Below are 16,335 nucleotides of genomic sequence, written 5' to 3' on the forward strand. Positions count from 1 at the left end.
CAGCTATATGTTTCAGCTAAATCAAATGAGAGACACCAGCTTATTAAGATAGAAGAATGTGTAAAGGACATTAGACATTGGATGGCCACTAACTTCCTCCTGCTTAATTCGGACAAGACAGAGGTGCTTGTACTAGGACCACAGGCAGTTAGAAGTGAGCTTTCTGATTACAGAGTAATGGTGGATGGTCTTTTGGTTTCATCTTGTCCAGCAGTAAAAGATCTTGGTGTGATTATTGATTCTGGTCTTTCATTCGAAGCTCGTGTAGATAATATCACTCGGGTAGCTTCCCGACTCGGGTGACTCGGGTCACTCTTCCATCTTAGGAATATTGCTAAGATAAGAAATATGTTGTCGCTTCATGATGCAGAAAAATTAGTTCATGCTTTTGTTACCTCTAGGTTGGATTATTGTAATGTCTTACTATCTGGATGTTCCAGTAGGAGCATACACAAGCTCCAGTTAGTCCAGAATGGAGCAGCTAGAGTCCTCACCAGAACCAGAAGATATGAGCACATCACTCCTATTTTAGCCACACTACATTGGCTCCCAGTCAAATTTCGCATTGATTATAAAATACTGTTACTAACCTATAAAGCACTAAATGGTCTCACGCCGCAGTACCTCAGCGATCTTTTAGTCTTTTATGATCCGCCACGCCTACTCCGATCAAAGGGTGCTGGTTACTTGGTAGTACCTCAAGTAGCAAAGGCTACAGCAGGGGGCAGAGCTTTCTCTTTCAAAGCCCCAAAGTTATGAAACAGCCTTCCAATTAGTGTTCGGGATTCAGACACAGTCTCAATGTTTAAGTCTAGGCTGAAGACACATTTCTTTAGTCAAGCTTTTAATGTATAGTTTTCTTAGGTAAAGGAGCAGATCTGGAAGGTTCATGGTCATAGAGTGTTTGGTGTACTGGGATGTGTTGGATGCTGTCATCTTACCACCCTCGCAAGTCGCTCAGGTTTGCTGACTGTGAAGTGGTTGGATGCTTTATGTCCTGGGAAGCCTTCATGTCTGTGACCTTCTGGCTCTCCCTTTTAGTTATGCTGTCATAGCTAGTCTTGCCGGAGTCCCTGCCTGCACTTTACACATAATTCTACACTGTCTTTAAGTATCACATGATCAGAAACTTAATATCTTTCTCTTTCTCTCTACCTTCTCTGTCGAGCTATACACCCCACTCCTGAGCTCCCAGTGTTTGCCAGTTTCCAGTGCGACCGCTGCCCTACCCCTGGTCGGAGTCTCACTGCTTGATGGTGCCCACTGATGCTGTGGATGGATCTGTGTGGACCAGGAGACAGCCATGGACAGAGCCACTTGGGGACTTTCACACCATCACAGATATGCCATTTCATCTGTCAGCCCGTGACAGCAAAGAACTAGTGTTTATAATGACCTTAGAAACTACAATGACCTAATAGTTCCTCATGGGTCGTTGATTGCTGTTGTAGAAAGGACATTAATCAGCTACAGTTACATTATTTTCTGTTTAGTGTCACCCAAATGAGGATGGGTTCCCTTCTGAGCCTGGTTCCTCTCAAGGTTTCTTCCTTTCCATCCCAGGGAGTTTTTCCTTGCCACCATTGCCACAGGCTTGCTCATTAGGGATAAAATAGTCTAATTATAGAATTGAATAATTTATTAACTTAATTTAACTTATTTCTAGTTAATTAGTTATTTTTTATTATTATTTTTCATTTTCCCCTCCCCTTTCTCTGTTTTCTTCTTTTGTAAAGCTGCTTTGAGACAATGTTCATTGTAAAAGGTGCTATACAAAATAAATTGAATTGAATAGTAGTAGTAGTAGCAGTAGTAGTAGTTGTAGTGGCAGCAGCAGCAGTAGTATTAGGGGTAGTAGTAGTAGTAGTAGTAGGTGTAGTAGTAGTAGTAGTAGCTTGTCAATGAAGTTTGTCTCAGAGCAGGTTTAGAAACATCCGTGCCTTAACCCTGAGTGAGTACATGATAGCAAAAAGGAGGAACTCCCAATGAAGAAGATCAGCAGGAAGAAGCCTTGAAAGAAACAAAACTCAGCAGGGGAAGCCCATCCTCCTCTGTGCAGCAGTGTGAACCAAGAGTTATTTATATTAATAACAACTACAAGATAATGGTTAGTCATACATATGATATCGGTCTAACGGTGCCAAACAATATCAGTGTATTGACTGGAGTCAGTATAAATGTATGGGCAGATAATATTCTTAGACGAAGATTGATCATAAATCATTGTCAAAGCCAATGGAGAAGAAGGAGCTTGTAGGCTTCATGAGTAGGATCCTAATGAGAGAAGACCTTCAGCTACATAATGTGTACTGTATTCCATCATCACCAACTCAAAATGTGGACATATATGAAATGGAGCACAGCACCAATATCCATTCATCAAAATGTCCAGCATAAGGTTTGCTATGCTTTTACTTCAAAATGCTTTACTGTACAGTATAGGGAGCTGAAGCAGTCAATGTACATAAGTTATACTGTATAAGATGATGCTAATGTGTTTTTCAGAACTGCGGAAGCTACATTCTGTTTCTAAAAACAGCTTATGAGAAAGAAAATGTGTCCAGTCAGCACTTGACAAAACACAGTCAGTATATCTGACTTTCCCATGTATAGGTGTGCAGTATATCACAACACAATAGCTGCTAAACCAGACAAGTTTAAATCCTTTTGTTTTTAAGATAATCATTAACCTATTTTTTGAAAGAAAGAAAGAAAGAAAGAAAGAAAGAACAAATTATGTTATTTTGCTATTTGTTATTGGTTTTTGGACACAACATGGCAGTGTTTTTCGGAGAAAACAAATAGAGGGTGATGAAAGTTTCATTTAAAAATAGTTGTCTGGAATATTGCCTAGATTGCTTTACAGATATTCACTGCTGGAATTTCCCAAAATGTTGCACAGTGCAATGTATTTATTGTCCTCTGTTCAGCTTCTCAAGTTACTGCACTGACTGCTGACTCACATCACACTGCCACCATTGATTGAGTCCTTTTCTGCTAAAGGAGAGGAATAATAGGAAGAAAGAAAGATATAGCTGTAAGCTAAGAGAGGTGAAAGCAGGTCAAAGAGAAGAAGAAGGAGACCTTCTTTGAAGGATTGAAGCAATAGGAATGGAGCTCTCTGTCTCCGTCTCAGATAGAAATTTTAATCGCATCAGAAATTAAACGTCTCATTACCCAAGGTCAGTAAAGCTAAAATCTCAGCACTAAAACAGTGGTCTAAAGAGATAGAATTGATGGCTGAATCAGTTTATACTCCCACACCTAACAATAATGAGACTGTTGCTTACTCGATTATTCAAACATTTTCTGATGTAAGCCAGTTAGTCATGAATTATCAGCCATGGCTTCCTGTTTGCCTGCTCCAAATGCCTTCATATTCGTCTATACTCTCATTCAGGGTACTATAGATGACAAACTGCTAAGGTGCCCACTTCCTCATGAAATACCCCCAAGTGGTTTAAGCAATGTTTCCTGTCAACTGAGGCTCTCTTTGTGATGTTCTAAATAACGATCAGACAATTTGGATCAACGTTACATTTTGAAAGGTAACAATCATAAATTGATTATTATTGATTATAATTAATTGTTTATTCGCAGGATAGACAGCCAAAAAAACTCATGCATATTTAGAAACCTGTGTATGCATGTGATGTTAAAAAATAGTTTGTTATATAATCAGCAACTGCAAATCAACAGTAGGCCAAACCTAGACAAAGTTGGTCACATATTGAATTGCTGTGAAGATTCAGAATAGTAACTTATTGTGTAGAGGCCTGAGTTTCATGTCCCTACTAAATATAGTACATCTTTCCAAGAAAGAAAAGGGGGAATGATCTATCTATCTTGGAATCCCTTGATGCTCAGAGTCTGGCTATAATCTGATCTACAGTAGGAAAGTTGGATCATCATACAACAGCAACTGGATATAAAAACACTATATTTTCTCTGTCATCTGAGAAATGAGACCTCTTCAGATACATTAAATAAATACACTAGATATATTCATCAGTATGACATAAAAGTAAAAACAATTTAACACAAACTTTGTTAAACTTTAAAGTGTGTTCAGAAACTGTCAGACTGTCAGATGATCATTGACGTCATTCATGCCTCTTCACGAAAGAAGAAACACATTGTGTAAGTTTTTTTTAGTTTCCCTTTTAGGCACTAAAAGGCCAACCCTTAATGATGTGTCTGCCAGAGGTCTGCTAACCCAGGAAGTGCAAAAAAAAATTATAGGTGACTAAAATGACGACTGGGAAATACTTCCTTTTATCTCTTTTTTTATTGTTTTAACTTATCCCTTTATTACCAATAATAAATAAATCATTCAATTCAATTCAAATATCGCTTTTAACAGTAGACTTTACAGAAGTATAAAAATATGGCATAAAAATGAGGTTTAAAATGTCACAATTTTAAATTTAAGTTTAAGTTTAAAGTTAAATTTAGATTTATCCCTAATGATCAAGGCTGAGGCAACATTCAAAGTTGGAATGTTTTCTTGTTTTTGTATTTTTTTTATTATTATTTTATTTTATTTTATTATTTAGTTAGTTAGTTAGTTAGTTATTTTAAGTTTTACATTTTTTATGTCCTCATTTTTGGTGTCTTTCAATAAAAAAAAATACACTAAAACCCCAAAATCTTGATCTTTTATCTTTGACTGAAAATAAGCAAGGCATGCCGAGATAAGACATCATCACAGGTGAACACCCTTCATGTCTTCCCTCTCTCAGGTTGTATTGCACACATGCATTGAGTTCTGATGGGAAGTCTTTACACAGCACACAGCAGCAGACATGTGGCCTCACAAGGCCTGTTTCATACCGCTAAGAAATCACAGATGGGAATTGTGACCTAAAAGAAGATTTTTTCTAACAGCTGCTTGGCTCAATGCTTCAATCCCCTTGTCATGCACTTATCATTAACTAAATCTGTAATTAGCCTCTTAAGGTTTAATACTCTGTGGACGAAACAAAAGGAAGGTAAGTCCACTGCTTTCCCTGTACAATCTCATTCCTGTACAGAGTCTTATTCATCATTTACTGTAAAGGAAGAAACAGACGTATTTGCCAACTAATACCTAATTTAATTTTAATAAGTCCATTAGTCATTTGGCAGTCTTCAGTATTTAGGAAGGGGATTGGGGATCCCATGGGAGAACACTGAGGGTTTCTTTCACTGCTCCAGAATGTGCCATCTGGGAACCTACATCTGTCACTTATCAGGCTGTAGCCACACGTCGGATTAAGATTTAATACACTGGGTATCGGCTATACTGCAAAAAACATTTGTTGTTTCATTTTGCTAAAAAAAATCTTTTTTTTTACTTGTATAGTTTATTCCTTGAATTTTCTAAGCTTGTCCACACAAAATATAGCATCCAGCAAATACACTGCATTTATATTTTTGCATATAATATATGTCTTACTTTATGACTATTTTATAGTCTTTTATAGCCTTAATGCTCTATATTTATTTACTATATAACCTCTTCAAGCTTCAGACTTGAATCACAAGCACCTGACTAGATGAGCTTTTGTCCTCATTTAATGTACAAGAGTTCGTGACCTGGTTGGAGACTTGCTCTAAATGATTAAACTCAAGGGGTGTTTGAAATTAAAAAGAGCAAATTGATATTTTTTTTTAGAAGGATCATTAATCAGGCACCAAGTAGGCTATGCTGTGTAATGAATAGCAGCTTGCATTCACTGCTTTTACCATTAGCATGACAGATTGATTATTATGTAGGTCTACAGCATGACCCATTTGTGGCGTCCTAGTTAGTTCTCTACCTGAACAGGAAGCGTATTGTTAATTCCTTTCCTTTATTTTATGCTTAGTCACGTTTTTAATTAAAACTTTTTAATTTAGATAGCTGATGACATGCTCAAATCTGATACCTCTGCTCTAACTCTTTCATAGAGTATTATGTAATGATATTATTTATATATATATATATATATATATATATATATATATATATATATATATGTAGTGTTATATCAGTCAACGAGATCTAAAGACAGTGAAGAATTAAGTAACAACGGTTGGCAAATGGGGAGCAAGAGCACACTAATAGGAGGTATCTATAGGACAAAGTTGCGTTTGAACAATGTCTTATTTGTTCTTTAGTGCAAGATGAATTGCCATATAATGACCTTCCTGTTTTGGCTTCATAGTCTAACCAAGCTATACTTGAAGGTTTTTTTTTTTTTAAATAGCTAATAAATGAAATCAAACAGGATAAAGAAAAAATGACAAAAAAAAATTATGAAATTGCTAAATGGATATTTTTAGGACTGAGCCAGTAAAAAATCTCACAGTGAAGCACGTAAAATGTCCACAGCTTCCTGAATGCCTGGTGCAAATACCCACGTTTCCAAGTGCTGGGGGCTGTGGAAACAAAGACCACCCTCAGACACAATTCTGCCCAAATCCATTATAGTATCCTTAACTGGATCCTAGTGTCCTTATCTTAACAATAGCACTTTCAGTGTTTTCACTCTGTATGGAAAACTGCAGACAGCAAAGTGGAGTTAATCTATAAATGTGAGGCATAATAAAATTACATTTATGAGAATTTCTTTTCTTTTTTTACTAGAGCTGCCTGTTGGCATGGCAGATAGCGTTACATCTGCATGGTCCTCAGTATTTTAAATCCTGATTCCTTTCAGAATAATGCTTTTACATGGAGTACAGAGCATAGCCATGACCACTTTAGAATGACACTGACAATGTGCCCAAAAGCATGAAACTTGAATATTTATCATGATATCCTTTCATGATTGTGAATTTTTGGACTTCAAAATTCAAAATAAAAATGTGTATGCTTCCAAGCTTTACACTACAACCAACATATTGGCATAAAGTATAATGACAAGGAAGGCAGACCATAAACTCAGTTCTTAACGGAAATGGAGCTGATCACACAGCAGCATGCTTTGCCACAGCACTGATAAAGAATTTTCAAGCACAACTGCTTTTATTGTTTAGAAAGCCCGCTCCACACGATATTTGTGTTGATGGTCACAAAGATAAAATATATGATCATGGAAAATAAAGTCTTGGATGTTTCCATGTGCATCTGTCTACATTAGAAAATGGCATCTGCACAGCAATCCCATGAGACCCATGGTACTTGCTTGATTCCCCCAGGAACAGTAAAAGATCAATACAATCCTGCAGGAAAGCATGGCAGAGGAGTGGGGGAAGCAGGAATAGGCAAGAATATTCAATTCAATTCAATTTATTTTGTATAGCGCCTTTTACAATGAACATTGTCTCAAAGCAGCTTTACAAAAGAAGAAAACAGAGAAAGGGGAGGGGAAAATGAATAATAATAATAATAAATAAAAAATAACTAATTAACTAGAAATAAGAATAAATTATTAAATTCTATAATTAGACTATTTTATCCTATTTTATCCCTACTTTATCCCTAATGAGCAAGCCTGTGGCGACGGTGCCAAGGAAAAACTCCCTGGGATGGAAAGGAAGAAACCTTGAGAGGAACCAGGCTCAGAAGGGAACCCATCCTCATTTGGGTGACACTAAAAAGAAAATAATGTAACTGTAGCTGATTAATGTCCTTTCTACAACAGCAATCAACGACCCATGAGGAACTATTAGGTCATTGTAGTTTCTAAGGTCATTATAAACACTAGTTCTTTGCTGTCACGGGCTGACAGATGAAATGGCATATCTGTGATGGTGTAAAAGTCCCCAAGTGGCTCTGTCCATGGCTGTCTCCTGGTCCACACAGATCCATCCACAGCATCAGTGGGCACCAACAAGCAGTGAGACTCCGACCAGGGGTAGGGCAGCGGTCGCACTGGAAACTGGCAAACACTGGGAGCTCAGGAGTGGGGTGTATAGCTCGACAGAGAAGGTAGAGAGAAAGAGAAAGATATTAAGTTTCTGATCATGTGATACTTAAAGACAGTGTAGAATTATGTGTAAAGTGCAGGCAGGGACTCCGGCAAGACTAGCTATGACAGCATAACTAAAAGGGAGAGCCAGAAGGTCACAGACATGAAGGCTTCCCGGGACATAAAGCATCCAACCACTTCACAGTCAGCAAACCTGAGCGACTTGCGAGGGTGGTAAGATGACAGCATCCAACACATCCCAGTACACCAAACACTCTATGACCATGAACCTTCCAGATCTGCTCCTTTACCTAAGAAAACTATACATTAAAAGCTTGACTAAAGAAATGTGTCTTCAGCCTAGACTTAAACATTGAGACTGTGTCTGAATCCCGAACACTAATTGGAAGGCTGTTTCATAACTTTGGGGCTTTGAAAGAGAAAGCTCTGCCCCCTGCTGTAGCCTTTGCTACTTGAGGTACTACCAAGTAACCAGCACCCTTTGATCGGAGTAGGCGTGGCGGATCATAAAAGACTAAAAGATCGCTCAGGTACTGCGGCGTGAGACCATTTAGTGCTTTATAGGTTAGTAACAGTATTTTATAATCAATGCGAAATTTGACTGGGAGCCAATGTAGTGTGGCTAAAATAGGAGTGATGTGCTCATATCTTCTGGTTCTGGTTCTGGTGAGGACTCTAGCTGCTGACTAACTGGAGCTTGTGTATGCTCCTACTGGAACATCCAGATCGTAAGACATTACAATAATCCAACCTAGAGGTAACAAAAGCATGAATATAATTTATTACAGGCAAAATGTAGAATAGGAATAAATATTTCTTATAATAATTGTTGTATGCAGTATGTAGTATTAGGAATATATACATGATTAGCAATTTCCAGAGTCGCAAATTGCTCTGAAATCTGTGTTGGGATTTTTTGTTTATTGTTCTTCAGAGTACAAATTTGTTATTGCGAATAAATGGAAACTTTGACCAACGCCTTCTATCTGTGTGTGTCTGATATAAGTAGCTGCTCAAGTCATCTACATCCTTGTTATTTCACCCAAAATAAAGGCAGTTTTCCTTGTGGGCATCAGCCATTTCTTCTGTTGTTTTTTTATGTAATTGTATGAGGTATAATGACTGTGCTGTGGAGTTTCTCTCCTGCTAAATGGACTATATAATATGTTAAAATTAACAAAAAGGGAAACTATTTGCAAATAACCATTAACTGAGATCAACCAGCTGCCAAGAAAAGAACAGCACTACCATACAGTATTTGGCAGATCTGATTATCTCTATTTTTAATGCTAAGGAACTTACTGTTCCTTCTCTACTCCTTTCTGCCCTATTTAGGCTGCCTCAGGTGAGAGAGAGAGCAAGTGCCCGCAGAGCTCATTTGGACAAGAATTACTGACCATTAGCCTTAATTGGAAAGTGCCTGTCCTATTTGTAGTGGGTCATTGTGACCATTTAAAAGATATGATACACCATTCACAAAAAACTGTTTAGTAGATCTGCCCTTGAATTTTCGCTCTCGTATCATGTTTCTAATAGCTGGGGTGCTTAACATTTACAATGCTACAGATATATTCCAGACAGTGCAAAACTGATAAACTGAAATGATAAGCTATTAAACACAAGACAAAAAGAAGTGATCTGGCACAACCAAGGTCTACTCCTATATCTTGCTCTCCTCTAATGTTGAAGGTAATGAAGGCATTGTGGATGTTCGTATCAATTCTCCTTAAATTCTTTGCTTAATATATATCTAATGGTTTTTTTAGCATTATTTTAATGTCTGTTATATGTCATGGCCTTTATCATTTCTTTATTTTTTGTAGTTTATTTTATATACAAGATATCGTATTAGAAGCACTCTCAGCTGCATTTGTCACAATAATTTTTACAAGTAATTATAAACTAGAGATGCAAGCTTATATCTGGCCTACACAACACTCTGATATAGAATCATTTGCATAAAAATGAGAAAATAATTTACAATAAAAGTTTTATAAATTTTTTTAGCTCTTGTGCCTTTTTTCTTCTATTCCACATTTGTTCTTGACAAGAGACTTTTTATGATCTAGAGGGAATGAAAGAATATGACAGCTTGGCTATGAAGCCTCTATGTCAGTAGGGCAATTGTTCTACTGCATGCAGGCAATGTGAGCACCAACAAGCAAAATGTCCAAGGTAAATAAAGCATAAAAATATGTATATAGATTGATTTCAGTTTACGATAAATTGCAGCTGGTAATGAACTTTTAAAATATAATGTAATATAGAAAGAGTCTATAGTACACTGCTACTGACTTTCACACTGCCATGACGACTGTACAGCTTTCATGGACTCTTATCTGCTGCAAGTCAGAGCCAGTAAATGTTCAGAAACACGTTGTGTCTTGACTTGTGGTGTGATTCAGTTAGTAATTTTTGTTTACTCATTAGGTACATTGTCATGACATTTAAAAGACCCAGTTGTTTTATGTCAGAGGTTTCTCACAAACATTTTACAGGAAGATGAAACCTTAAAATGATAAGCAAGATGAAAGGCCCACCACTCAACTACCCCTCAGTGAGACTAGTTAGATTTTTTTCTAACTAGACAGAACTGAATAACAGACATAGATTAGCAAAATAAATAAATAAATAAACATTGATATTAGATTGCAGTTCCATGAATAATTTCATCCTGATAAGGTAGTTAGGTAGTGGGGCACTCTGGCCAAATCCTATAACAGAATAATTGCTAACAATAAAAGCACAGGAAAGGGTCCATTAAAGTTTCAGATGTTTAATGAGATGAATCAGTTTCTTGGAGGGCAGCATGACATCATACTGACTGTTCAGATGATGGTATCAAGGTCAGATGGTCAGCAGTAGTGGGAACAAAAATGAGCCAGCCAGTCTCCTCCTACTGCAGTCTACGAGGGAAAAAAAGCATGGTACACACAATAGCACTCTTTCAGTTCATGTGAGCAGCCAGTCAAAATGAGGAGCCATGAGGAGATTCCTGCTTAACTGACCAGCAGCCTTTCTAAAACATAAAGCAGAAAGAAATCTGTTAGCAGTTAACAGTATAGATTTATAGTTTTTGTGGAAGACCAACTCAATGGTGTGCACTTGTTTTAATTGCTGCATTTGTTTGAAAAGGCTGTTTTCAGTGCATGCAGTGCATTTTTTTTTAAATTAGATGTAAGTAGATCATCATTATGTAACAGTATAGAAATACAATTAAAAATACAAATAATCTCTTGGACAGACAGTAAGATGGCTGTTGCATAGGCATACATCCAAACTGGCTGATCTCTGTTCAGGGTCACCACAGTGGATCTGCATATTTGACGTTGGCACCCTTTAGTTAACCCCTCAGTGGCTGGGTTGGGTCGCTGCAGGGAATCGAACCCAGGCTGCGGTGGTGAGACCTGTCACTGGGCCACTATGTTATAAACATGTATGCAAGAATGTGCAGTCTTATAGTTGATGGATTGTGTAATATCTCCATCTGGATTTAGGTCTTCGGGAAATCTGCTTAACAGCTGCTGAGCCGACCATTGTTTTGCTTTAATGTAATTATTATTAGATATGTCTGTTCACAGAGTCTAGATCTCAACTGTCCCATTTTGTTTTCTCAGTCCAAGAAAAATGCTGAGAATCATCAGAAACATCCTTTTCCTTCCCTCTGTTGTACTCTCAGCATTTTCAATTGACAACCTATAGCTGTAATTACTAGATCAATGCCAGTAATTTTCCTGAACATTTCCACACTATCCTGTTGTGCATTAACTTTTGAGGTGGCATGGTTCTACAGTGTGTAGCATTTCCACCTCACAGCTTCAGGATATCTGGATCGATCCTGAGCTCAGGTTACTGTCTGCATGTCTCCAAATGTCCATGTGGGTTTCCTGATAAGATAACACTTTATTAAACCCAGGTGGAGAGAATAGAGTATCATTTGGAATCTAGATTTTGGTTTAGCTAGCTTAGCTGCAAAAACTAAAGTGGCACCATACTATATTTATAGAAATATGATTTACTCATAAAATTGAGGAGTGTTTGTGCTCGACATGTTGATACTTCCTTCTGTTTTCCCATGAGCCGGATGTGTGCAGAAAACATCACAGTCACAGAGTGGTCACATACCCAAAGACTTAACCATGATGCTGTAGTTATGAACTAAAATACTTTTATCTGTCTACTACTAACAATATGTATTGATCTTTTAGCAGACAAAAATATGGATGGTTAAGATTAACTAGATATTGACACATATTACTCATGTTATTGTGTCATTCCAAATCTGTGTTTCAAAGGTCATCTTGCTGATCTGTGTCTCATATATTAGTCTCTCCTCATTCCTGTAAAGAGGAGTTTAGCCTTGTTTGAAATCTGGATGGGAGCATTGTCAAGACAGCTACTAGAGTTTACTATAAGGACTCCAGAGAAAAAGGGTGCAGCTGCCTCCACATTTGTGAGTATTGACAATTTAACATGTTGCTGCCTGCTGATATGTAGCAAAAAAAAGCAAATGGGAGGCCAAAATTTTAGACCTGTGGTTAAGGCTCTGGGTTGTTGACCAGAAGATCAGGAGTTCAAGCCCCAGCACCGCCAAGTTGCCACTGTTGGGCCCTTGAGCAAGGCCCTTAACCCTCTCTGCTCCAGGGGTGCCGTATCATGTCTGACTCTGCGCTCTGACCCCAACCTCCAAGGATGGGATATGCGAAGAAAGAATTTCACTGTGCTGTAATGTATATGTGACAAATAAAGGCTGTTTCATTTCATTTCACATGATTTGACCATTAAAATAATCTTTAACTACCCACTTACCAGAATACAGACATATATATATATATATATATATATATATATATATATATATATATGCTTATAAGAGTTGGGACTTGGTTGCCTCTGCTAGAAAAATGCTAATGCAAGCTACTTTCAGATTTTTCCATAATGTGGGTCCTTCAGCACTCTTACTCCTTTGTTCACATTAATCTTAAGGCTGTGAGTTTACAGCTGGGTGTAGAATTCATTAAGAAGTAGAATGCGAGCCAAAACAGTAGTGATGGACTGATGTATTGTTAAATAAAGTCATATGGAGTTTATGATGATTTGCGATTGCAGCTGTTCACTATCAGAGTGGTGCTATGAGAATAACTTTATTGTGCACATTAGTGTGACTGTCACAGATACTGAGCACCAGATAAAAGAGCAAAATCGTTCAACACAAGCTAGACTTTTAGCTATTGTCAGCTGTTTAGGTCTTACTGTGACTGCCTGATCAGACAGCAGTGACCTTGCCTCTCTGTTAAACCACAGTGTAACTGTCCCAATTCCTCAGGACCAAAGCTACAGAATGATTTATTCACATTGTGTGAGCTTCCTATAGTATAAAACACATGCTCCAGAAAGGGTTGCTCTGCACCATGCTGAAAACAACAGTGTTAAAAACACTCACTTTTATAATCTACTCCCTCAATTACTTACAATAAATCTGCAGATTTATCAATAACATCACCAAAGTGTGCACTTGGATGAGCTCCACAGTGTATAGCAAGCCACTTGGGACATGGTAGTTAGATGCAGTTAGCTCGCAAACTCTAGCAAGCTAGCTAGCTAAAATACATTGCAAGGAGTAACATTATAACTGCTGTTTGTTCCTGATGGTTTATTAATAACAGTGTTCTCTGTGTATTTTGCTTGGAATGGATTAGCCCCTTAGTTAAAACTGTTAAAAGGAGAAAGAGATCAGGAGAGAAGAGGGATAAAGTCACTCACTCTCACTTGATATAACCAAGGTCAAAATAGAAAGAAACACCTTTTACCAGTTTTTGTAAGATCTCCAGCCAAAAACAACTCTCAAATGGATTACAAATACAAATTCCACAACAAGGGTAAATAGATATAAATATCATATAACATAAATCCTTCAAAACAAATTAGAGAACAAATTAAACTATTGCCTGTTCAGATCATATAAGAAAAGATTTACTCTCTCTCTCTCTGTGTATAGGGCATGTATACTGCAATAATAATGTTTTAGTTGTTATGGTTATGTTATTCATAATTAGCTCCTGTGATGAGGCTACTATTTAAGACAAACTATTTAAAAGATATAGCCATTCTTGTCCCTTTTTATTTGAGTGATTTTTTCCAACAGTGTTGCTCAGATTATATTGGGTATAAGCAACCCCAATACACAGCGTCTTTCCCACTAGACTCTTGATCAAAACTGCATCTAGCTAGCATTTTTAGAATTCTGTATACACCATTTTTAACCCAGTTGTTTATGCATGGCCATGAAAAGCAATTGTACCTCATGTATTTCAAAAACCCTAAAGAAACAGAAAGAAGTGTCGGGAAGCCAGAGATCTCTAGTATCGTGAATGGTTAATTAATCTGTAGCCACTGCAGAGCTGTGAGTGTGACAGTAGCAAGAACAGTAAAGTGCTAATCATGCTGCTTCAGTGCCTTTGTACTAAATCTATGCTAATAAGGCTAGCTCTTTAAACCTGCTGGAAGGCATGGAGCAACTTTGAAGTATACACAAAAACCAAAAATCAACGTTGCATTATTTTCGCTGCTTGTCTTAAGGACCAAAATGTAGATTTATGTGCATAAAAATACAAATGGAATTTGTTGCAGTGTTTTGAATGTCACAGTGGTACATAAATAGTGTAAATAAATAAATAAATAAATAAATAAATAAATAAATAAATAAATAAATAAATAAATAAATAAGCAAGCATTCTATTATTTTTACTTTTTTTCCAGATTCCAGCACACTCAAAAAAATGGTATATTGACAGGAAAAGGCTCTTTACAATCATTATTATATCATTGTGATCTGACCCAACCACACAGTTCTGATAACAGAGACAGTTTAGCATTTATTAAAATAAAGCACACAATGACAGAGGCTATAAACCTGAAACAAAACAAACAAAAAACTTGACACGTGTGGCAATAGCATGAACACAAAAAGGACTATGCTAAGGGACATACAGCTACAACTAAATCGAGACAATGAGATGCACACGATCCAGAACTTAACTAGTGACACTAATTAAGGTGAAACATTAAACATGTGAGTGATCACTGAGACATGTGACTTGGTCTGAAGCATATTCAGCACTAAAGTGGATAGAGTTTGCATTAGTACCTAGGCATCCCTTTAAGACAGCTTCCTCTTGTGTCAACAGTTACTCCTGTTGGATGTTGTTCGTCCTTTGTGGTAATATGTCGACATTACTCTAGATACCATGGCTCTTGATATGCCGCCAGCGAGACGTCCTCTTTTGAACTCTGATATGTCTCCTATTATGTTGTGTGAATTGCATTATTTTACTCTCTCTCTCTCTCTGTCTCTCTCTCTATCGCTAGGCCAGAACAGAAAAAAATGGCATGTCCCAGCTACCAATCACAGCCCTTTCTCAACAAGCCATTGGCCAATAAGAACAAAGTGGACCTGAGCCAGAACAGTACTGACTGTTCACCAAGGGCAGCAACGAGCTTAAAAGTATTAGGTTTTGACCTTCCAAGTGCCGCATTTCCACAAATCAATTCACTTTAGTCCATCAGCAAATGGGGGCTGACATGGCAGCGCTCCAGTACAAACATAAATCAAGCGATTCATTCATTTGAATCAATGTGAGCTGGTCAAGTGAGGAGATGCTGGCTATCTTTAATATATAATAAAGCTAACAAATTCATCTGCATCATTTTAAATCTGCAAGGCATAGCTGTTGCCAGCAAAATGTTGGTTATAGCTTCTGAGAGTATCCATTAAATTTAATTTATGAGCTTCTGAGAGTATCCCTTGTAATCATATATGTTGGGGGAAGGATGCTTTTCAGCTACCGGGCCCGGGACTCTGGTATGTGTATGAGCCTGCTCAGGTATATCAATAGACATGTACCTTTAAAAGTGCTAAGTTACGAGAATCTGACAAACATACTTCCTGTGTTCTGACTAAGCACAAATCCTAAATCAAGCTTTGTCAGTAACTCTGGACACTGACAAGCGCAATAAATATAAATCAAGAAGCACACTTACATCCATATATCCAATAACATATCAGTTTTGCTCTATATAACCCATCCTTATGGCATGCTGTGTGCTTTTCAGGTCTCCATTTTAACATTATTAACTTATTGCATGCTTTTCATCATTCTGAAATGGACATTATCTATTGTTATTAAAAGAAAATCTTCCCAGAATATCATACAGACATAAAAAAAAAAGATTTCTTTTTAACAAGCAATAAATACATAATATATTAAATAATATATATAATAATATTAAAAAATATATATATTTATTAGGGATATTTTAGAAAAGCTAATTTTCTGCACATACTATTTTTGGTTAAATCACCCTTACTTGCGCATTTTGTTAGATGCAAAAGAAAATCATTGACCTGTCAGAGAAACCCACGTTCACTCTGTTTGAG

The sequence above is a fragment of the Hemibagrus wyckioides genome, linkage group LG19 (assembly GCF_019097595.1).
Source record: "Hemibagrus wyckioides isolate EC202008001 linkage group LG19, SWU_Hwy_1.0, whole genome shotgun sequence".
NCBI classification, from domain to species: domain Eukaryota; kingdom Metazoa; phylum Chordata; class Actinopteri; order Siluriformes; family Bagridae; genus Hemibagrus; species Hemibagrus wyckioides.